Source organism: Bufo gargarizans, chromosome 8 (genome assembly GCF_014858855.1).
Source record: "Bufo gargarizans isolate SCDJY-AF-19 chromosome 8, ASM1485885v1, whole genome shotgun sequence".
Lineage (NCBI taxonomy): Eukaryota > Metazoa > Chordata > Amphibia > Anura > Bufonidae > Bufo > Bufo gargarizans.
In genome coordinates this window covers 52,898,876-52,924,957 of record NC_058087.1, presented here as the reverse complement: position 1 = coordinate 52,924,957, position 26,082 = coordinate 52,898,876, and the positions used below count along the sequence as shown (strand labels likewise).

Here is a 26,082-nt window from a genome sequence, read left to right as displayed (position 1 = left end):
GCGAGTTGGCACCTGCCTCAGACCGCTGATTTTGGAGCACAAGCCTCCCTCCTGGCTCCCATGATGACGAGAAGCAAGAGATCGGTCAAGAAGCAAGGGAAGCTGGATTTCTTTGTGGAGAGACTAAGGGATCAAGATGGCGTGGGCTCGCCGGCCTCCACGCGCTCCTCGGGCTCTGTGGATCAAGTTTCACCAGCTATCACTCCACCCCAGCAAAGGAGCCCGTTCGCCTCCCAGTCCTGCCCGACACGTTTATCTCCTCCAGTCAAGTCCCCTCTGACCCAACCGGAGACGTGCTTGTCTGCCCGACACAACTCCTCCAGCTCCCGGGACCGAGAAGACGACTCCCCCTGCCAGAGCCCACTGAAACAAAAGCCGCGGCTCCACGGAGACACGCTAAGACCAGCGGGGGTGAGTGAACGGGATACCCCGTCTCTAATAGACTTCCCTACCACCGATGATTTAGCTACCAGCAGTATGATCAAAGAAATGCTAGTGGTTTTCAGATGCTCCATGCACAGTGAACTTGCGGCCCTGCTGTCCCCCCTGCAGGCCTCCATAGCAGAGGCAGACAAGCGGCTCACGCACGTTGAATCTAATTTAAACCCCTTAATTTAGACCCCCCAAACAGTGGTTTCCCTAAAAGAAAAATTTGACTTGGATTGGCAACTGAACCAAATTCAATATTTAGGCATTAACCTCACCTCCTCAATTCATAGACTGTATTTAGCCAACTACCCGTCTCTCTTATCTAGTCTTAAAAAAGATCTGGAGCAATATGATAAATTTGAAATCTCCTGGCTAGGTAGGTTAGCCACCTTCCAAATGTTTGCCTTGCCTAAACTCCTTTACCTATTTAGAGTCCTCCCCATAAAACTTCCACTATCTTATTTCTCTCAATGCAATAAGCTACTGGACACTTTCTTATGGCATGGTAAGAAACCCAGAATAGCGTCCAAAATTTTACAGGCCAGGAAACAACGGGGCGGTATTAGTCTTCCTAATATACATGACTATTATCTAGCGACACAAATTGCCCAATTAGAGAGTTGGTGGAAGCTAGATTTTTCTAAACAGTGGACTCATATTGAATCCACGGAGGTCCCAGGAGGTAATCTGAAAGCTTTACTGATAGCCTCGCTAACTAAATCATATATAAGACCCGATCTGTCCTTTCTTGCTACCAATGCTGTAGATTGTTGGGTCCGATACCACACCCTCACATCCAAAGGGTCCCGCCCTACCCCAGGCCCTTTCCCATTAGTGGTTTTAGACTACCTTATCCCTGATTTGGGGGTGGGTACTTGGCACAAATATGGTATAACAGAGACCCTGCAATTATTTCAGGATAACAACCTTTCCTCCTTTAAAAGCTTACATCATGCCTTTAAGGTCCCCAATGTTGAGTTCTACAAATATCTCAGAATTAGACATTTCTTAGCAGACACTCCTACTCTGCCAACGGCAAACGTGCGGATCCTAGAGCTTTGGTCTTTACCTACTCAGAAGCTAAAAACCCTTCGCCCCTTATACTCACAGCTTAGTCGCAAAGACACTTTTATGTCTGCGCCTCTCGTATCCTGGGAACGGGATTTGGGGTCTAAATTTACGCCTTTACAATGGCAATCAGCTTTTAAGTACGTCTCGCGCAATATTACCTGTGTGACCTAATATAAATCATTTGTGAAGACCTCCCTGAGATGGTACTTTACCCCTGAAAGGCTACACATGATATATCCGTCTGTCTCTCCCCTGTGCTGGAGGAGCTGTAGCCATAAGGGCACATTATACCACATATTATGCAATTGCCCAATAATTTAGCCATTCTGGAAAGAGGTTTTCTCCCTGATTTCTCAGATTTCAGACTCAAAGTATACCCTTGGTACCCCCTCCCCCTCAGTAGCATTACTGTTGATCGGTATCACAGAGGTGCCCATTGCTTACAGGGGGTTAGTCTGTCACATCCTCCTTTCTGCCAAATTGGCTATCACTTCTAAATGGAAGTCTATACATTCCCCTACGTTACTCGAAGTAATCCAAAGGGTTAACAAAACCTGCCTCTTCGAACAAATCATGGCCTTCGCAACTTCGAATGGTACTTGCAACACCGTGAAATATGAGAAGACATGGCGAGTATGGAGGGCATCGCGATATATGTTCCCCTCCTAACCTCCAATACGTGACAGGATAGAATTCTATGCAATATGTTCCCCATCCCTTCTCCCATTGGTACATTCTGAGGAACTGTTGGTTTTTCTGTAATACTTATTGATTTGCTGTATCATATGTGTTGCTCTATGTGTTATCTCCCTTTGTCTGGGAGACTTGTTGTTCACCTATGCCTTTCACTTGAGCTTACTCACCTGCGAGTGAGTTTTAACTGTGCTTGTTTGAAATACCTCAATAAAAACGTATTGATTCTAAAAAATGGAAGAACAACGTCCCATTCAGTCAGTTCAAACGCATCCGCAGAAACTGTACTAATGATGAGGATTTCAAGCAACAAAGTCAAGTCATCAGAAAGAGATTCCTAAACAAAGGGTATCCTAGTGGAGTCATCAAGGCAGCCCTCCAGCGAGCACAAAAATACACCCAGGACAATTGTCTGTCCTCACAAACCAAAAAAAATGATAAAAAAAACACTGAGAAACACCAAACTTCCTTCATCACTACATACAATATCAATCATAACGTCTTGCGCAACATCTTCAAAAAACATTGGCCAATTTTACAAGTAGATCCATTTTTAAAGAAACACATTCAACCTAGACCTCAAATAACCTTCAGAAGGGCCCAAACCCTGAAGAACCTCATCGCCCCCAGTTGATTATAGTCCAAAAAGAATCAAACATGATCTACCATAACCTTGTTCCCCCAAGTCCTTGGGAGTTGCAGGTGCAGACACCTCCTATGCAAATGCTGTTGCAACATCTCCTCCCGAGTCATCAGATTCTCAAGAAACGTCACCGGGGAACAATTCAAAATTAAGTTTCCTAGATTGCTCATCCTCTTACGTCATCTACCTATTGGAATGCACTTGCGGATTGAAATATATAGGCCGCACCACCTTAACCTTGAGAGAGAGAATGAATAAACATTGGTGAAACATTACAAATGGCTTCAACAAACATGGAGTCTAACGACACTTCCTCCATATCCATAACAAACATCTTCCACGGTTATTATCATTGATATTTTTATTTATTTAGGATTTTTTTTCTGTTTCACCATCTCATTTTTTGTTCCTTTATTCCATTTCATCACACAGATCTGCCATCTTGTCATGTACAGTCCACAAATACTCATACTTCATTTCACTTTCACATAAACCGTTTATTAACACTATACCCTTAATGTTCATCTTTCATCCATGCATACTAGTACATTTTCTCTCACTCTCATCATCCCTAATCATTACTCCCTTCCTGGTACCCAATTCAATGCCTCTCGGTCCCCAGCTCCCCTATCTCCTTGTGCCAACACTCCGGTATTGAGCGCGCTGACACTGTGCATACATGCCGCAGGTCAGGCCAATCTGGCTCCAGCTGCCTGTCAATAGCCCCGCCCCCGCTCCCCTGCAACCTCCAGTCGGCAGCCCGCGATCAGCCACGCCCCCAACTGCCCGGCTCAAGAAAGCGCACGCTCTCACACATGTGGGAAGCCGCACTACATACAGCAGCCCGATCCAAAGGTATTGCAATGATTTCCTTTTTCCTCTTATCTCCTCAGTTCCTAATAGCCTCTGATCGCAAGACCTATAATAATTCTCATACTAGTTCCATATTTCTTATTTCAAAACGATCCACCTTCAAGTTCCTCACCCCAAACCATCTATTTTCCATTTGACCTATAGCATCTTGATTGGTCGCGCTACCTACATGTGCCCGGTTCCAAAGGTAACTACCACCTCCTCACCCCTGCCACTTATTATTATTACCATTATTATTTATCCCACTCAATATCAGCCACTCTCATCGTTATTTAACCATCTACACACCCAATGAATGATGTCTCTCTCTCTATATATGCTTTTGTGTGTGTGTGTGTGTGTGTGTGTGTGTATATATATATATATATATATATATATATATATATATATACACACATTCATACCATCTTAATCATAATTGATCTCGTCGGCGTCATTGAGATTATTGCTAATTATTATTGCTATCGTTGACATTATTGCTACCGTTATCATTATTATGTGTTCTTGCATAGCAAGACCACATACTATTATCTCACATATATATTATTATTATTATTATGTGTTCTTGCTTAGCAAGACCACATATTGTTATCTCACATATATATTATTATTCTTATTCTTATTATAGCCAAATTTGCCACCCTAACTCCTCCCACAGTTTTTACACTACATAGACAAAAATTTACCAAAACGTGCAGATTGTGCCCGATCGGATTGCTATTACTTTGTGGAGCGATCCCACCCCTGGGGCCCCCGTGGCGGGCCCCGGAAGCCCCCTTTTTTCCCATAGACTTTGACAGGGTAAATTTTCAAATCGCTCCCACTCGCCAGGCTTTGACGCTAAAGTCACCAAACTTGGGTCACTTAGTCATGGAGTCAACCCGAAAATTTTGGGCACATTTCGGGGACCCCAAAAAGTGGGCGGGGCCACACAGAACCAATCAAAATCTCCCCATTGACTTTAATGAGACCTTCAAATTGCTACTTCTCCCACATTTTTAGGAGTACAAATTCCAAACTTTGCAGACTTGGTCGGCACCCACCCAAGTACCTTGCTTTTGCTTTGTTACCCGATCCCACCCTCCGGGCCCCTGGGACAGGGCCCCCAAAATCCACGTTTTTCCCATTGACTTTGACAGGGACAATTTTCAAATCTCTCCCAGTCGCACAGATTTTAAACTAAAGTCACCAAACTTGGGTCACGTAGTCATGGGGTCAACCTGAAAATTTCTGTCACATTTTGGGGGACATTAAAAAGTGGGCGGAGCTACAAACCACCAATCAGATTTTCCCTATTGACTTCAATGAGAAACTTTTAAATTGCTGTCATTCTCACAGTATTTAAGCCAGAATACCCAAACTAGGCACCGTAGGTCATTGGGTGACTGGGGTCAAAAAAAATTAAAAAGTGGGCGGGGTCTACAACGGCCAATCAAATTTCAGCCATTTGTTTAAATGGGAAAAATTCAAACTGCCGCTGCTCTTAGACTGTTAATGGCAGGGTTCCGAAACTTGGCACAGTTGGTCACTGGAGGACTGTGCCAATGTATATCTCATTTTGGGGACGCTAAAAAGTGGGCGGAGCCACAAACAACCAATCAGATTTTCCCTATTGACTTCAATAAGAAACCTTTAAACAGCTGTCATTCTCACAGCACCCAAACTCGGCAAGGTGGGTCAGTGTGAGACAAAGGTCAAAATTTATAAAAGTGGGCGGAGTCTACACTCCACCCAGTTACTCCGCCCACTCCAGTTGTAAGCTACTGGTGGAGGCAAGAACACATCACACAATTTCCCCAGAAATTGTACCTTTTCTAGTTATTATGTGTTCTTGCATAGCAAGACCACATACTATTATCTCACATATATATTATTATTATTATTATTATTATGTGTTCTTGCATAGCAAGACCACATATTGTTATCTCACATATATATTATTATTATTCTTATTCTTCTTATTCTTATTATAGCCAAATTTGCCACCCTAACTCCTCCCACAGTTTTTACACTACATAGACAAAAATTTACCAAAACGTGCAGATTGTACCCGATCGGATTGCTATTACTTTGTGGAGCGATCCCACCCCCGGGGCCCCCGTGGCGGGCCCCGGAAGCCCCCTTTTTTCCCATAGACTTTGACAGGGTACATTTTCAAATCGCTCCCACTCGCCAGGCTTTGACGCTAAAGTCACCAAACTTGGGTCACTTAGTCATGGAGTCAACCCGAAAATTTTGGGCACATTTCGGGGACCCCAAAAAGTGGGCGGGGCCACACAGAACCAATCAAAATCTCCCCATTGACTTTAATGAGACCTTCAAATTGCTACTTCTCCCACATTTTTAGGAGTACAAATTCCAAACTTTGCAGACTTGGTCGGCACCCACCCAAGTACCTTGCTTTTGCTTTGTTACCCGATCCCACCCTCCGGGCCCCTGGGACAGGGCCCCCAAAATCCACGTTTTTCCCATTGACTTTGACAGGGACAATTTTCAAATCTCTCCCAGTCGCACAGATTTTAAACTAAAGTCACCAAACTTGGGTCACTTAGTCATGGGGTCAACCTGAAAATTTCTGTCACATTTTGGGGGACATTAAAAAGTGGGCGGAGCTACAAACCACCAATCAGATTTTCCCTATTGACTTCAATGAGAAACTTTTAAATTGCTGTCATTCTCACAGTATTTAAGCCAGAATACCCAAACTAGGCACCGTAGGTCATTGGGTGACTGGGGTAAAAAAAAATTAGAAAGTGGGCGGGGTCTACAACGGCCAATCAAATTTCAGCCATTTGTTTAAATGGGAAAAATTCAAACTGCCGCTGCTCTTAGACTGTTAATGGCAGGGTTCCCGAAACTTGGCACAGTTGGTCACTGGAGGACTGTGCCAATGTATATCTCATTTTGGGGATGCTAAAAAGTGGGCGGAGCCACAAACAACCAATCAGATTTTCCCTATTGACTTCAATAAGAAACCTTTAAACAGCTGTCATTCTCACAGCACCCAAACTCGGCAGGGTGGGTCAGTGTGAGACAAAGGTCAAAATTTATAAAAGTGGGCGGAGTCTACACTCCACCCAGTTACTCCGCCCACTCCAGTTGTAAGCTACTGGTGGAGGCAAGAACACATCACACAATTTCCCCAGAAATTGTACCTTTTCTAGTTATTATTATTATTATTATAGCCAAATTTGCCACCCTAACTCCTCCCACAGTTTTTACACTACATAGACAAAAATTTACCAAAACGTGCAGATTGTACCCGATCGGATTGCTATTACTTTGTGGAGCGATCCCACCCCCGGGGCCCCCGTGGCGGGCCCCGGAAGCCCCCTTTTTTCCCATAGACTTTGACAGGGTAAATTTTCAAATCGCTCCCACTCGCCAGGCTTTGACGCTAAAGTCACCAAACTTGGGTCACTTAGTCATGGAGTCAACCCGAAAATTTTGGGCACATTTCGGGGACCCCAAAAAGTGGGCGGGGCCATACAGAACCAATCAAAATCTCCCCATTGACTTTAATGAGAACTTCAAATTGCTACTCCTCCCACATTTTTAGGAGTACAAATTCCAGACTTTGCAGACTTGGTCGGCACCCACCCGAGTACCTTGCTTTTGCTTTGTTACCCGATCCCACCCTCCGGGCCCCTGGGACAGGGCCCCCAAAATCCATGTTTTTCCCATTGACTTTGACAGGGACAATTTTCAAATCGCTCCCAGTCGCACAGATTTTAAACTAAAGTCACCAAACTTGGGTCACTTAGTCATGGGGTCAACGCGCAATTTGTTAGCACATTTCGGAGACCCGAAAATGTGGGCGGGGCCACACAGAACCAATCAAATTCTCCCCATTGACTACAATGAGACGTTCAAATTGCTACTCCTCCCACAGATTTAGGAGTATAAATACCGAACTTTGCACTCTTGGTCGGCACATACCCGAGTATCTTGCTTGTGCTTTGTTAACCGATCCCACCCTCCGGGCCCCTGGGGCGGGCCCCCGAAAACCTCTTTTTTTCTCCCATAGAGTTTTATTGGAAAAATGCAAATGTTTGTCACTCATACAGCTTCGGAGTGAAACTCACCAAACTTGGGTCACTCAGTCATGGGGTCAACCTGAAAATTTCGGTCACATTTTGGGGACATTAAAAAGTGGGCGGAGCTACAAACAACCAGATTTTCCCTATTGACTTCAATAAGAAACCTTTAAATTGCTGTCATTCTCACAGTATTTAAGCCAGAATACCCAAACTTGGCACCGTAGGTCATTGGGTGACTGGATTCAAAAAATAATGAAAAAGTGGGCGGAGTCTACAACGGCCAATCAAATTTCAGCCATTTGTTTAAATGGGAAAAATTCAAACTGCCGCTGCTCTTAGACTGTTAATGGCAGGGTTCTGAAACTTGGCGCAGTTGGTCACTAGAGGACTGTGCCAATGTATATCTCATTTTGGGGATGCTAAAAAGTGGGCGGAGCCACAAACAACCAATCAGATTTTCCCTATTGACTTCAATAAGAAACCTTTAAACAGCTGTCATTCTCACAGTATTTAAGCCACAGCACCCAAACTCGGCAGGGTGGGTCAGTGTGAGAAAAAGGTCAAAATTTATAAAAGTGGACGGAGTCTACACTCCACCCAGTTACTCCGCCCACTCCAGTTGTAAGCTACTGGTGGAGGCAAGAACACATCACACAATTTCCCCAGAAATTGTACCTTTTCTAGTTATTATTATTATTATTATTATTATTATAGCCAAATTTGCCACCCTAACTCCTCCCACAGTTTTTACACTACATAGACAAAAATTTACCAAAACGTGCAGATTGTACCCGATCGGATTGCTATTACTTTGTGGAGCGATCCCACCCCCGGGGCCCCCGTGGCGGGCCCCGGAAGCCCCCTTTTTTCCCATAGACTTTGACAGGGTAAATTTTCAAATCGCTCCCACTCGCCAGGCTTTGACGCTAAAGTCACCAAACTTGGGTCACTTAGTCATGGAGTCAACCCGAAAATTTTGGGCACATTTCGGGGACCCCAAAAAGTGGGCGGGGCCATACAGAACCAATCAAAATCTCCCCATTGACTTTAATGAGAACTTCAAATTGCTACTCCTCCCACATTTTTAGGAGTACAAATTCCAGACTTTGCAGACTTGGTCGGCACCCACCCGAGTACCTTGCTTTTGCTTTGTTACCCGATCCCACCCTCCGGGCCCCTGGGACAGGGCCCCCAAAATCCATGTTTTTCCCATTGACTTTGACAGGGACAATTTTCAAATCGCTCCCAGTCGCACAGATTTTAAACTAAAGTCACCAAACTTGGGTCACTTAGTCATGGGGTCAACCTGAAAATTTCTGTCACATTTTGGGGGACATTAAAAAGTGGGCGGAGCTACAAACCACCAATCAGATTTTCCCTATTGACTTCAATGAGAAACTTTTAAATTGCTGTCATTCTCACAGTATTTAAGCCAGAATACCCAAACTAGGCACCGTAGGTCATTGGGTGACTGGGGTCAAAAAAAATTAAAAAGTGGGCGGGGTCTACAACGGCCAATCAAATTTCAGCCATTTGTTTAAATGGGAAAAATTCAAACTGCCGCTGCTCTTAGACTTTTAATGGCAGGGTTCCCGAAACTTGGCACAGTTGGTCACTGGAGGACTGTGCCAATGTATATCTCATTTTGGGGATGCTAAAAAGTGGGCGGAGCCACAAACAACCAATCAGATTTTCCCTATTGACTTCAATAAGAAACCTTTAAACAGCTGTCATTCTCACAGCACCCAAACTCGGCAGGGTGGGTCAGTGTGAGACAAAGGTCAAAATTTATAAAAGTGGGCGGAGTCTACACTCCACCCAGTTACTCCGCCCACTCCAGTTGTAAGCTACTGGTGGAGGCAAGAACACATCACACAATTTCCCCAGAAATTGTACCTTTTCTAGTTATGTGTTCTTGCATAGCAAGACCACATATTGTTATCTCACAAGTATATTATTATTATTCTTCTTATTCTTATTATAGCCAAATTTGCCACCCTAACTCCTCCCACAGTTTTTACACTACATAGACAAAAATTTACCAAAACATGCAGATTGTACCCGATCGGATTGCTATTACTTTGTGGAGCGATCCCACCCCCGGGGCCCCCGTGGCGGGCCCCGGAAGCCCCCTTTTTTCCCATAGACTTTGACAGGGTAAATTTTCAAATCGCTCCCACTCGCACAGATTTTAAACTAAAGTCACCAAACTTGGGTCACTTAGTCATGGAGTCAACCCGAAAACTTTGGGCACATTTCGGGGACCCCAAAAAGTGGGCGGGGCCACACAGAACCAATCAAAATCTCCCCATTGACTTTAATGAGACCTTCAAATTGCTACTTCTCCCACATTTTTAGGAGTACAAATTCCAAACTTTGCAGACTTGGTCGGCACCCACCCAAGTACCTTGCTTTTGCTTTGTTACCCGATCCCACCCTCCGGGCCCCTGGGACAGGGCCCCCAAAATCCACGTTTTTCCCATTGACTTTGACAGGGACAATTTTCAAATCTCTCCCAGTCGCACAGATTTTAAACTAAAGTCACCAAACTTGGGTCACTTAGTCATGGGGTCAACCTGAAAATTTCTGTCACATTTTGGGGGACATTAAAAAGTGGGCGGAGCTACAAACCACCAATCAGATTTTCCCTATTGACTTCAATGAGAAACTTTTAAATTGCTGTCATTCTCACAGTATTTAAGCCAGAATACCCAAACTAGGCACCGTAGGTCATTGGGTGACTGGGGTCAAAAAATTTAAAAAGTGGGCGGGGTCTACAACGGCCAATCAAATTTCAGCCATTTGTTTAAATGGGAAAAATTCAAACTGCCGCTGCTCTTAGACTGTTAATGGCAGGGTTCCCGAAACTTGGAACAGTTGGTCACTGGAGGACTGTGCCAATGTATATCTCATTTTGGGGATGCTAAAAAGTGGGCGGAGCCACAAACAACCAATCAGATTTTCCCTATTGACTTCAATAAGAAACCTTTAAACAGCTGTCATTCTCACAGCACCCAAACTCGGCAGGGTGGGTCAGTGTGAGACAAAGGTCAAAATTTATAAAAGTGGGCGGAGTCTACACTGCACCCAGTTACTCCACCCACTCCAGTTGTAAGCTACTGGTGGAGGCAAGAACACATCACACAATTTCCCCAGAAATTGTACCTTTTCTAGTTATTATTATAATCCTGTTTCACACTGGATCTTGACCATGAGCTGCCGTGTGGCAATATATATATATTTGGAAGTATGCTTAGGTAACTCCAAGTAATTGATTATAACTTCAGCTCTGTTATTATAAAAGGGTGATAATTATTTGATTTTGACTAGCACAGCTGATTATCTGTAATCCAGACTTACCTGTTATTAGTGACTGTACAATAGTGCTATGGATATTGCGCACAGATCTTTTAAACATTGTACTGTCGCCAGTGGGAGTGGTGTGAGGGGGGGGGGACTTTTTTTGTCGCAGTATTGTCCTGTAGTCATTGCCAATAAATGTAATCTGTCCACAATTATGTGTGTATATATATATATAATTTTTTTTTTAATTTTTTTTTTAAACAATAAAGAATGCATTTATAGTATATGTGTGTGGTTGAATATTTGGTGAATCATTGTATGCTGGCACACATATTAAGATACTGGTGTTTTGCTAATATCAGTGTTTTTAGGCCAGTTATGGGGAAACTGCGTCTCTCCAGCTGTTGTAAAACTACAAATGCCATCATGGCCTGCTGTAGGCTGATAGCTGTAGGCAGACTGGACATACTGGGAGTTGTAGTTTTACAACAGCTGGAGAGCCGCAGTTTGCCCATCCCTGCTGTAGGCTATGCCAGTGTTTCCCAACCAGCGTGCCTCCAGCTGTTGCAAAACTACAACTCCCAGCATGCCTGGACAGCCTTTGGCTGTGCGGGCATGCTGGGAAGTGTAGTTTTGCAACAGCTGGAGGCACACTGGTTGGGAAACACTGGGCTATGCAATGCAACCAAAAGGGGGCTTCCCCCTAATGGCAGGCAAACTCCCTGCTCCTTTATTGAACAGGTTGCTGTACTTACAGTACATGTCCATACAATCCAGTGTGGGATATAGAGATTATTGCACAGGTGATCAACCTGCTTAAATGTGTATTCAGGCACTGAAGGCAAACTCCTGAGCACATATGCCATGGAGACAAGCTATATTAACCCCTTAGTGACCACCAGTATGTTTTACAGAGGTCACTAAGAGGCCTTGAGTCTAAGCACTGCACTGTCACCTGCTCTAACGGCCCAAACTGGAAGAAGCTACAATCTGGGCCATTTAACCCCTTACATGCTGTTGGCAATAGGGCCCGAGGCATGTAAGTGGTTACAGAGGTAGCGGATTCTCTCTGTCTCCCATTGACAACCCACAAATGAGATTGTGGGCTACAGATGTCTGTGGAAGCAGGCGAGGGCCTAGTGAAGGGCGCAGGCCTCACTCCAGAGTGTCAGTATAGCAATGACAGTAAAATACATTGTACTCCATGACTAGTGCAATGTATTTTAGAAGCAATCAACAGATTGCCTATTATATTTCATTTGTGGGCTGATTTAATATTTAAAAAGTAAAAAAAATGAAATACTAACAAAAATGAAAAAAAAAAAGAAAAATTTCCATTAAAAGAACACTTTTTTCAGTGAAATGAACTGCAAAAATAAAATCTCCTCCACATACAGTATTTGCTATTGCCGTGTCCGCAAGTAATTTATCCTGTGCGATGAAAAACATTTATATGCCTAAAATGATACCAATGAAAAGCAGCAAAATGTATAACACAAAAAACCAGAGGCATTATTGCTGTTTTTTCCCATCCCCCTTCCAGAATGAGTTAATAAACGTTAATCGGTAAGTCATGTGTACGCCCCAAAAGGACACCATTAAAAACAACTTGTCCTCATATGGCTAAATCGATGGAAAAAAAATAAAGTTATGGCTCTTAGAATGCAGTGATAAAAAAAAAAAAAGGGCAGGCAATACTTTAGAAATGTGCCCGAGTGTTCTCAAGTGCATATACCATGTATGTAAATAAACAATCCCCCCACCCTCCTGCGGGAAATTAGATGATTGCTATATGTACCATTTACAGCTGGCAGTATAGTACACATAATAGGGGAGATTTACCAACACAAAATGACAAAATGACAAACAAAATGGTGTGCCTACTTTGCATAATTTATTAAAGGATTTGTCCAAGTTCAGTTGCCAGCAGTAACCAATGTGACAAAATAACAAAAGGAAGTTCTTGATGCCACCTCCAACAATGTGCTCTAATCCTACACGATGAAGTCATCTTCCTGGCTGCATGGGAAATCACCACGTTAGCCAATCACTCGTCTCAACAGAATGCTACACATGAGTGCTGAGGCCACTGACTGGCTGCAGTGGTGAGTATGGGACTTCACTTCTGCACTGAGGTAATCAATTGCCAACAGAGAGGAATAGTACATGGTGCAGGAAGCTGTAGGGGGGTAAATGGTAATCATCGCTTCTTTTGATTTAACACATTTATTGTTGCTTGCAAAATTTTAATTGAACTTGGACAACCCAATTTGTTTGATTCAACGTGGCTTACCTGGGCAGTGGTGTGGCCTACCATAAAGTAGAGTGGATTGGAACATGCCAATGTGCACCAAAAATGTGCCAAATTTGTTCTGCAGAATTCAGTTATGGAGTAAGCTAATAGGTGGCATAGGTGAGCCATTCATCAGCTCGCATAAATGGGAAAAACTTGTGGATTTTTAGGTCTTCAAGTCTAAGATTACGCTGTCTCAAGACTACACAAGAATAGTAAAGCTACCCAAATGTATTTATAAAGAACATCAGCTTTACTTTACTCTGTTCTTCTCTACAGACAAATGGGCAGCCTCTTGAAATGCTGGTGGATGTTGGCTGTGGGACTGGACGCTACACTTTACCTCTAGCTCCTCACTTCAAGAAGGTCCTGGGAATAGACATGAGTGAATCCCAAATAAATGTGGCGAAACAAAATACGTCGGCAAACAATGTGTCGTACATGTGAGTACTGCGCTGGCATTACTAGTTCTGCTAATATAATGAGAGGATTAGATGGCCTCAGTCACCCTGGGAATCTCTCTTCTGTCTATAGGGTGGCTTCAGTGGAGAAGATACCTGTGGAGAATGATTCTGTGGACCTGGTGCATGCCGGACTTGCTGCACATTGGTTTACAATAGACAAGTTTCTAAATGAGTCAGTTTGAGTACTGAAGACAAATGGATGCCTGGCTTTACATGCTTTTTATCCGACCACTGAGATTGAATATAAGGATTTGTCACGTGATCTGAACGCAGTAATGTCAGAGGTAACATGCCGATGAATATTAGTGATAATGCAGATACAATGTATACATTTTTATTGTGTATAGTAGAATTCTTCTGTGTTGCATTTGCATACGTACTGAGGTTTTTTGGGCCCACCAGAGAAATTGATTCTGAAGGACCAAGCTCCATCTGTAAAGAACAGTTTAACTGCAATCTGTTATTATAGATTGTACATTTCTTTATTTATTATTATTAAAGTGCCATTTATTCCATGTCGTTGTACTTTTGAAAAGGGGTGCACATACAGTGGATATAAAGAGTCTACACACCCCTGTTAAAATGTCAGGTTTCTGTGCTGTAAAAAAAATAAGATAAAGAGAAACATTTCAGAACTTTTTCCACCTTTAATGTGACCTATAAACTGTACCACTCAATTGAAAAACAAACTGAAATATTTTAGGTGGAGGGAAGAAAACAAAAAATACTAAAATAATGTGGTTGCATAAGTGTGCACACCCTCTTATAACTGGGGATGTAGCTGTGTTCAGAATTAAGCAATCACATTCAAAATCAAGGTTGAAACCAAGGTTGAACTTTTTGGCCATAATTCCAAAAGATATGTTTGGCACAAAAACAACACTGCACATCACCAAAAGAACACCATACCCACAGCTGTGGGGTGATCTGAAGAGGGCTGTGCACAGGAGATGCCCTCGCAATCTGACAGATTTGGAGTGTTTTTGCAAAGAAGAGTGGGCAAATCTTGCCAAGTCAAAATGTGCCATGCTGATAGACTCATACCCCAAAAGACTGAGTGCTGTAATAAAATCAAAAGGTGCTTCAAAAAAGTATTAGTTTAAGGGTGTGCACACTTATGCAACCATATTATTTTATGTTTATATTTTTTCTTCCCTCTACCTAAAATATTCCAGTTTGTTTTTCAATTGAGTGGTACAGTTTATAGGTCACATTAAAGGTGGAGAAAGTTCTGAAATGATTTATCTTTGTCTGATTTTTTTACATCACAGAAACCTGACATTTTAACAGGGGTGTGTAGACTTTTTATATCCACTGTACATACAGGGGTGCACCTAGCCTTTCTGCTATCTCAGGCGAAAACTGAAACTGTGCCCCCTGCTTGCCAAATTAATAACCTAACCCCTTTGCCACAATAAAAGTGCTTATTGCCCATGGCCCTTCTGCCGCCCCCCTCTTGCCCCTTCCTGATGCTGCCTGAGGCGATTGCCTCACCTGTTCTCATTTGTGGCGCACCCCTGCATACATAATACAGACAATAGCACTAAACATGACCAAGACGAGTTACAAACTGGTAGAGAAGGAGAGAGGGCCCTGCCCACGAAGGCTTACAATCTTTATCAATAAGGTCTAACAGGTAATTTGTGGATCAACGCATAAGAAACAGACAGAAGTAGCATGAATGGCTCCATAGTCTGTTACAATGAGATTTTCTTGTATTGTAGTTTTAGAGACCTGTTATATTATTGTATTATGTTATATTATTTTTGTTTTTTGGCAGGTGTGGGATACGTTGTTCCAGTATTTTGATAAAATCACAGCGGACATGTTTTGTCAGTACCAAAATATATATGAGGCTATTCCACTAAAAGACAAGGAATTGTAAGTTTTAACATATTTAAAGGGGTATTCCGGTTGTTTGAAGTTGTCCTCTATCCACAGGATAGGGAATAACTATTAGATCAGGACAGGTCTTACCACTGGGACCCAAACCGATCACGAGAATGGGGATCCCGTACCCCTTGAAGCCCTCCTGAAATGAAGTAAGCGGACGCTGGCACATGCATATGGCCACTCCATTCATTTCAATGGGAGATCAAGAGACATACGAGTGCAGAGCTAGAAATGAATGGAGCGGCCGCAAGCATACGCGACTGGCCACTCTGTTCATATCAGTGGGGATGCGGGGGTTCGGAGACTCTGTTCTCTTGATCTGGTATGACCCCTACCAATCCAATAGTTAACACAATCAAACAAACGTCAACCAATCGGAATACCCATTTAATTTTTTTTTCTCCATTTGTGCACATAGGTTTCTGAATCCTGCCCCTTACGCTTGGAAATATTTTTTGAGCTTCCACAATGCATTGTTCTCTAGTTATAGAAAACCTGAATTCTGAAAGAAAGTAATCATGAATGGTGAAAAAAATCATGTAATATAAAATAATTACTAGCAAGCAAAGTAAAAGTAATTTTATGAAACTGGTGTAAAGTGGATCTGTAGTGTCCCACTAGGTAAATGTGGGCACTACACAAGGGTCAATATGGCCACGTTATCTGTGTATCAGGCCTGTTAAGTGTAGTTCCTCCTCCTAGATAGTAGAGGGAGCTAGGGAACCCCTAGTATATATAGTTAGGCCCAGACAGGAAAGAGTCAGTGTAGTGCAGTATAGTCTAGGAGGCTAGTCAGTGCAGTCTAGCCTGCCTGAGGGTCCTGAGTAAAGAAGCTCAGAAGCTGCCACCAGGAGAAGGGTTTACCTCCTGAGAGAAACTAAGTCCCTACAAAGTACAGTACAGAGCAAAAGTGATTCCAGCCGAACCAGAGAGGTGAAGGGCAGAAGGATCTATTTAAAGCTAGGAGACATATACCTGAGCAAGTTTTCCCTGACCAAGGATAAAGCCAGCAATAGGGCATACGGGCCTTGGGATAAAGACAGACAGGATTCTGAGGAAAGTGCAGCCTGATCTGTAGGTGTTTAACCCTCTGAGTATCTTGCAAGAACATTGTGCCTGCCAATTTATGTAAAGCCTGCATGTTACTACCTCTCACATATGGAACTTTGACCAAAGACTGTATATAGTTGACTGTTCCAGTAAACAGAAGTTTTGCTTCACCACAACATCGTGTTCCTCAATTATTCATACCATAAATCGGTGTGCCACCGTTACCGGCACTGGCGTCACAAATTTAAAGGGATCTTGCCACCGGCACATTAAAAACCTGCAAAATCCAGGGCACCTCACCTACCATCAGGCCTGGTCCCTATACACAGAGTGCCCCAGAGTATATAAAAGACTGTGAGTACCATAACCACCCTCGGTTAGTAACTACCCCTGTGACCTCACCATTCGCCTCACCCCGCAGGGCGGCGTACTGCAGATCTGGCTTAGTTGCCCATAGAAATAAATCCAGTTCCTCCTTTCGTTTTCTGAAGGAGCTATCAAAAATGAAAGGTGGAATCCGATTGGTTGCTATGGGCAACTAAGCCAGTCTTATGGGAGCGAAAAATACGGTATATATGTGACAACAATTAATATAGAGTGCTATAGCGACCAATGAAAGTGGATACATTTAAACAGCCACCAAAGTCTGTTATAAGTATAATATCCATTTGAGTGAGAAACCAACAGTACTATAAACCACACGCCCAGATCAAAGAAACTTTAACAAGCTGCTATTTTGTATTTTTTTCATCTTCATTAATTTTTATGCGAGAGCTCCATATTTAAAGGGACCGGATACAAAATTAACTTTTATTGTTAATATTGTTTTAATATGTATGTATAATGTATTTGATTTTATGATATGTAATGGCTAAATAAGGCCTCTTTCACACTTGCGTTGTCCGGATCCGGCGTGTACTCCACTTGCCGGAATTACACGCCGGATCCGGAAAAACGCAAGTGTACTGAAAGCATTTGAAGACGGATCCGTCTTCAAAATGCTTTCAGTGTTACTATGGCACCCAGGACGCTATTAAAGTCCTGGTTGCCATAGTAGTAGTGGGGAGCGGGGGAGCAGCATACTTACCATCCGTGCGGCTCCCGGGGCGCTCCAGAATGACGTCAAAGCGCCCCATGCGCATGGATCATGTGATCCATGCGATCACGTCATCCATGCGCCTGGGGCGCCCTGACGTCACTCTGGAGCGCCCCGGGAGCCGCACGGATGGTAAGTATGCTGCTCCCCACTACAGTTTACCATGGCTGCCAGGACTTTAGCGTCCCGGCAGCCATGGTAACCATTGAGAAAAAGCTAAACGTCGCATCCGGCAATGCGCCGAAACGACGTTTAGCTTAAGGCCGGATCCGGATCAATGCCTTTCAATGGGCATTCATTCCGGATCCGGCCTTGCGGCAAGTGTTCCGGATTTTTGGCCGGAGCAAAAAGCGCAGCATGCTGCGCTATTTGCTGCGGCCAAAAAACGTTCCGTTCCGGAACGGAAGACATCCTGATGCATCCTGAAGGACGGACTGTCCATTCAGAATGCATTAGGATAATCCTGATCAGTATTCTTCCGGCATAGAGCCCCAACGACGGAACTCTATGCCGGAAGACAATAACGCAGATGTGAAAGAGCCCTTAAATGCAAATTACTGTGAGCCAGCCAATTTTCATTTTTTATTTGGGTGTATACTTACACTGAGAGGTTGACAGTGGGCTGGGCTCCAGGCTAGCTGGTGAGCGTCCCTCTAATTGTTAAATTGTGTCATTAATTAAACAATTCAATTTTTTTAACCCGTTCGCTTGCACGTGCAGCAGGCATCAGAGCTGCCGCTAATTACCGTGACTGGCAATAATGCCGATCGCGGTAATCAAAGGCTTGAAATGCCGTGATCAAGCTCTCGCTTCCAGGCTTCCTACTGATATTTAGACCAACCAATAAGAAACCTTGAATAAAGTGCATAAATACACTGGGGTCTAGCATAAAATACTATACCCAAAAAGAACCAAACCAATAACCCCATAAGAAATAAGGAGAACATTCATATAAAATATATGAATTTTATTTAGACATAAAGTAAGCATACAATAACAAAAGGCACAAGGTACTGGGAAGATGGGACGTCCCGTGTATAGGAGCCGCAAACCCTCACCCTCACATATACCGTGCTGACAGGGGAACATGCCAGAAATACAGGGTGCTGAGTCACACTTGAATGGGTGAGATGTAAACACAAGGAAAAGGCTTCGTCAGGAAGTAAGGGATACACAGCCAATTTGCCATTTTTCCATTGCTTCTCTTACCCCACAAAATGTAGTAAAGTGTAATCAAAAAGTCCAACACTCCAAAATGTTATAAATAAAAAGTACAGATTGTCCCCTATACAGCTCAGTAGACATGACTATAAAAAAAAATTGGGGGTCAGAATATGGTGATGTAAAAATAAAAGTTTAAATGTATTTTTACACTATTTAGACATAAAAAAAACCTATACATATGGGATATCATTGTAATCATACTGATCACCCAGAGAATGAAGGGTATGGGTCAGTCTTGATGCAAATGAAACACCGTGGGAACAAAACCCTTAAAACTGTGAAGGTATTTTTTGCGTTTTTTTTCCCATTCCACACCATTTTTCTACTGCTTCCAACTACATTGTAAGCCACAATTAATTGTGGCATTAGAAAGTACCACTTGTCCAACAAAAAATTTAAGATTACTTACCGGTAATCACTTTTCCATGAGCCCATGACAGCACCCTTGAGAGACCGCCTCCATCCAGAGCAGGAAACAGGAACCTTTGTGTAGAGCACTTAAGGAGGGATACTCGCCTATACCACCAGTTAATTGCGAGAACTTGTCCTAAAACACATCTAATATAACTTTTTTTTTTGGGGGGGGATATCCCAGGTGCTGTAATGGGCTCATGAAAAAGTGATTACCGGTAAGTAATCTTAAATTTCCCTTATGCCCATGACAGCACCCTTGAGAGATGACTAGAATAGTACCTAGCTCAGGGTAGGACAACTGCCTGCAGAACTTTCCTGCCAAAAGCTAGCCACTCCTTAGAGTCTATGTCTAATCTGTAGTGGCGAAAGAAAGTACACTGAGATTTCTAGGTAGCGACCCTACAGCTTTGCTCTAGAGATGTGTAACACCCCAGAGTTGTGTTATTACACTCCTCTACCCCGCTTCTATCTGTTAAGAACCTTTACATTGTCATCTGATATGATTTTGCTCATGTCTTCACAATTGTGCATTTAAAACTATGTTAAATGTAAATTTCCTTGTAATTTTCCATGTTCACCAGCAGGTGGCAGCAATGGATTGGTAAGGAACTAGTTACAGTTTAGTACATCTAGGCTGGAATGGTTCATTCCAGCTTAGCTCCCCCTCTGTGAAGGTGCGGACTGTTCCCACATTCTTCAGCATGGGAGGAGAAGGAAGTTAGGTCAGTGTGCCAGCCACCCCTGTTGGGGAAGGCTGTGTGATAGCCTTCAGGAGTCCCCCTGTATAGGGAAGAAAGCCAGGATCTTGTCTCAGCTGAGACATTGATCAAATCCCCAGCCTGAGCCCTGCAGCCTCAGCTGGATGACAAGCAAGCAGATAATCTCTAGAATTCCAGGACAAAAGCATTTCTAGTGAGCCTATCTGAGAGGAAAGTTCAGAGACCTAGGAGAAGCCATATTCCTCCTCAGCTAGTTAGTACCCATACAGCAGAAGATAGAGAAAAACGCAGAAGCTAAATTCCTGCCACAGTTATAGAGCTAACAGACAGACATCTTTTCCTGCAAGCTCCAGATTTATAGTGCAGAAGATTTATTCCTGCCAACCATTGCCAAAAACTGCTGGGACCAAAGACCAAAGCTGTATTCTGCTTGGATAAAAGTTATCTTCAGTAAAAACAAGTTTGAACTTCACCTAAAGGTCTGGATATCAATTTCTGCTGCAAAATTCCTCTATTACTCCTACTATCACTACACTCAATTTATTGCAAGTGAGGCAGGAGTCCAGCCGCACCCAGGTAGGAGACACCGTTGACACCATTATCATCACCATACAGAGACATTATAGACCATTACACCACTCTGTCATTCCTAACCTGGGATGTGTGTTATAACACCTTGGGAGGGCCCTGTGATGGTACCCTGCGCACGTTGCAATAGGCATCACGAACAACTGCAAACTATTATATACCCATATCCTGACCTACCGCATAAGCGGCGTCAGCGTAACCCGTTCCTGGTCACTGCAGATGCTTGAGCCCTTTCTGCCCAAGAAGTAGAAATGAATCTGGTAGAGTGAGCACTAAATCCGAAAGGGGGCGATTTCCCTGCTGAAGAATAGGCTAAGGTGATGGCCCCTACTATCCATCTAGAGAGTGTTCTGGAAGAAACTTTATTACTTCTATTTTTACCACCAAACTATATAAAAAGTCTAGAGGATTTTCTCCATTGATTAGTGATTCTCAAATATTCTGATAGGCATCTTTTGACATCTAGACAGTGGAGCCCCATTCTTTGGGTCCTGACACAAGGATGGAAGAATAATATCTTGGGTCCTATGAAACATGGAGACCACTTTAGGTAGAAAGGAGGGATCTGGCTTAATGAGCACTCTGTCTTCCAGGATGTTAGTATAAGGGGAGAAGGACGAAATTTCGCCAACACGCCTGGCCGAGGTAATCGTCACCAAAAAAGCGGTTTTGAAAAACAAAATTTTAATAGGTAGATCCTGCAAAGGCTCGAAAGGAGGCTACATCAATCTAGATAAAACTAGATTAATGTCCAGGTAGGGAACTGATGATCTGACCAAAGGCTTAATCCTACTAGTTGCTTTAAGCCCTCTTTTACACGGGCGTGATGGATTGGCTCCGGATGCTTTCAGGGTGCATTCAGTGAAACACGCACCATTTTGCAAACAAGTTCAGTCAGTTTTGTTTGCAATTGCGTTCAGTTATTCAGTTTTTTCCGTGAGGGTGCAATGCGTTTCTATGCATTTTTCATGTGCGTGATAAAAAACTAAAGGTTTACAAACAACATCTCTTAGCAACCATCAGTGAAAAATGCACTGCATCCGCACTTGCTTGCGGATGCAATGCGTTTTTCATTGAACCTATTTACTTCTATGGGGCCAGGGCTGCGTGAAAAATGCAGAATATAGAATATGCTGCGTTTTTCAGAACTGATGCATGTACACAGACCCATTGAAATGAATGGGTCAGGATTTAGTGCGGGTGCTATGCGTTCACGTCACGCATTGCACCCGCACGAAAACTTGCTCGTATGAAAGGGGCCTAAACTCAAGGGATGTACCGGGATTTTACAGAAGTTTAGGACAGTCTTCCATATTCTGAGATAAATGGTAGAGGTTACTCCTTTCCTGCATGATAAAAGAGTATATATAACTTCCTTAGACAGGCCCCTACGTTCTAAGATTTCCCCCTCAAATACCATTCTGTTAGATAAAGATCTGTAAAGAATAAATCAAGGCAACTGGACTTACTGTAGATTTCTTAAAAACGTTTCATTCGTTCTTCCAACGAACCCCCCCCCCCCCCCCCCCCCGCCTGTATTTAAACTTGGCTTCTCCATTTTTACATAGATGGCCTCCTTCACACCTCGTTTGTACCAATCGGCCTCCTTATCCAAAATACGCACTTGACTGTCTTCAAAGGTGTGACCTGTTTCTTTTAGATGTAAATACACGGCTGAATCTTGACCAGAGGTTTTGGCTCTTCTATGCTGAGCCATACGCTGATGTAGTTGTTGTTTTGCCGATATACAGTTCTGAGCATTCCTCATTACACTGGACTGCGTACACAATGTTGTCCATCTTGTGTTTAGTCATTCAGTCTTTTGGGTGAACCAGTTGTTAGATGAAGACTTCTCACTTCTGGATAGAAGACAGGACCTTGAAACAACAGATCCTGCCTGTCCGGAAGAATCCAGGGATCTGTCAGGGAAAGTTTCCTCAACCAAGTAAACCAAGTCCTCCTTGGCCAAAAGGGGGCAATTAGAATAAGCCTCGGCCGTTCCTTCCTCAATTTCTGTAATACTCTCGGAAGGAGTCTTAGAGGAGGAAAGGCGTACAGAAGCTGATTCGGCCATGGAAGGGAGAACACATCTATCCCTGTCGGGAAATCTTCTGGATATAGGGAAAATAATAGGTTGCATTTTTTGTTCTGTCTGGTCGCAAAGAGGTCTATTTGAGGAGGAGCCTAAAGTTGAATTATCTGACTGAAACCTTGTTGGTTTAAGCACCATTTTCCTTGATCTATCTGGTTTCTGCTTAGAAAGTCTGCCATCTTGTTCTCCAATCCCTTTAAATGTACAGCTTTGACAAAGGGAACGTAAGGAATGACCAGGGAGAAAATGTTTGCTGTTAAGGACATAAGTTTTTTTGATTTGGTTCTTCCTTGCCTGTTTAAATAAGAAATGACAGTGGCGTTGTCTGAAAAGATTTTTATTCCTTTTCCTTTTGGGTAGGAATTCTAATAGGACTGCTCTGAGTTCACTCATATTCTGAGAGTCCTGACTCTCTATCGAGCTCCATACCCCCTGACGGACCTCCCCCTGACAATAAGTGCCCCACTCAGACTGTCATCCGTATTGATGGATATCTGATCCTGGGGATCCCAATGTAGACCCTGAGACAGATTTGCAGGTTTTAGCCACCAGGTTAGAGATTGAATCACCTGAGGGGTCAGGGAAAGTGGGGTGTCTAATGGAGATAAAGATCCCTACCACTCTTTTAGAATCTGCCACTGAAGAGACCTGGAGTGAAAAAGGGCCCAATTGACCGCAGGTATTGTGGAGGTCATTCTGTGTGTCCAATACTATCATCCCGTGTCTGATGGTTCGATTCTTTGAGGTTAGAAGGGACCACACGTCTTCTCTTATTTGGAATACTTTGTGTTAAGGAAGAAAACACTGGTTCACTGAATCCAGGATTAGACCCAGAAACACACATCATTGGGACGGTATCAGATTTGACTTTCCCCAGTTTATTTGCCATCCTAGTTTTGTCAGGATTTCTATTACTTCCAGAAGATGAGAGGTTAGCAGATCTCCGGATTTCGTCACCACAAGGAGGTCGTCCAAATAAGGGATGACCAGAACGTCTCTTTCTCTTATGTAGGCCATAACCTCTGCCATTACTTTTGTAAAGAGTCTGGGGGCCTGGGATATTCCAAACGGAAGCGCTTTGTTTTGGAAGTGATGAATTTGACCTTCCATGGATACTGCCACTTTAAGATATTTCTGGAAATCTGTATGAATTGGAATGTGATAGTAAGCATCTTTTATGTCTATGGTGGCCATGACGGAGTCTTTGTAGAGATGCTTTATTGTGGACTGTACAGATTCTATTTAGAATTTTTGGTATTTCAGAAAATGATTTAAGTCCCTCAGATTTCTGATCATCCTGAATGACCCGTCCAGTTTAGGTACCAGAAAAAGGGATGAATAAAAACCCCTGCCCTTTTCCTCCAAGTCTGGAACAGGAACCATGACCCTTTTTTCTATTAGAGAAAATCTTTCTTGTCTTAGAGCCAAGTTTCTTGTGGAATTTTGAACTATATTTGTCATTTTTAATCTTTCCGGTGGGGGGGAGGCAAACTCTAGACGGAACCCTTCTTTTATGATGCCTAATATCCACGGGCTTAACAAGATCTTTTCCCAAGCCTGAAAAAATAGAGAACGTCTTCCCCCCCCACTGGACAGAAACCGTAATTGCTGACTGTCCTTGGATCTTGAAGCAGACTGACTGTTAAAGAGGAATCCCTTATTTTTTCTATTTTTGTTTTCCTGTCGAAAATTCTGCCTTCTGTCTGTGTGTGAGGTTTTTCGTTCCTGTGAAACAGGAGGTCTAGAAACAGGAAAACGTTATTTATTATCAGAAGCCTTTTCTAAAAGGTCATCCAAAACAGGCCCAAAGAGATAATCTCCCTGGCATGGAATAGAGCAAATTTTCTTCTTTGAATCTGTTTCACCTGACCATCCTTTAAGCCAAATAGCTCTTCTCGCATAGAGCAGCTGACTTGTCACTTATCTTTAAGGCATCTGTAGAAGCATCAGAAATAAAGTCCACTGCTTTAAGGATGGTAGGAAATACTTCTAGTAATTGGTCCCTAGGGGTTTTATTTTGAATATGGGACTCCAGCTCTTGTAGCCATAATTTTAACGACCTGGCAGTAGAGGTAGTAGCAATATTTGGTGAAAAACAAAAAAACCTCCACTAGTGAAACGGTTAAATGCTGTAACCATTCATTTTTATTTTATTTTTTTCATTTTTACTAAGATAAACTATATCATAAGCATATATTTTTCTCTTACAGGATCACAGATATACCAGTCACCGTTCAGCTGTCCATTCCTGAAATTATTGGATTTATCCAGTCGGTTTACATGTATCAGGCATTCATGGAGAAAGATGTGAAAGGAGCAGAACATTTCCTTACCCAGACTGAAAAAAGGTTCAGTATAAATACACGGTTCCGCTTTGATTATAACATTTCATGGATTCAATGATAATTTGCCTGCCAATCCATATTAGTATTGAGGTGGTTAGGTCCCCTTAGGCCCCTTTCACACGGGCGAGTTTTCCGTGCAGGTGCAATGCGTGACATGAACGCATTGCACCCTCACTGAATTCTGACCCATTCATTTCAATGGGGCTGTGTACATGAGCGATGTTTTTCACGCATCACTTGTGTGTTGCGTGAAAATCGCAGCATGTTCTATATTCTGCATTTTCACACAACGCAGGCCCCAAAGAAGTTGATGGGGCTGCGTGAAAATCGCATTGCATCTGCAAGCAAGTGCGGATGCTATGCGATTTTCACGGAAGGTTGCTAAGGAGATGATTTGTAGGTCCATTACCTTTATTATTTTCCATTATAAAATGGCTATAATGGAAAATAATAGCATTCTATAATACAGAGTGCTAATTAAAATGTCACTTGAGGGTAAAAAATTATTAAAAAAATTACCTCATCCTCTTGATCGTGCAGCCGTTATAGTTTTCTTTCTTATTCTTGCAGGACCTGCGCTGACATCATCACGCTTACCACATGGTGAGCACGATCACGTCAGCGCAGGTCTTGCAAGAATAAGAAAGAAGACTATAACGGCTGCACAATCAAGAGGATGAGGTAATTTTTTTTATAATTTTTTACCCTAAAGTGACATTTTAATTAGCATTCTGTATTAAAGAATGCTATTATTTTCCATTATAACCATGTTATAATGGAAAATAATAATATCTACAGAACACCGAACCCAAACCCGAACTTCAGTGAAGAAGTACAGATTCGGGTCTGGGT

The 26,082-nt window shown here is 42.9% G+C and overlaps 1 pseudogene; it reads left to right on the top strand.

Moving 5' to 3' along the window:
• The first annotated feature begins 3,809 nt into the window (after window positions 1-3,809).
• LOC122945375 lies at window positions 3,810-25,288 on the top strand (annotated as a pseudogene).
• The last annotated feature ends 794 nt before the right edge of the window (window positions 25,289-26,082 follow it).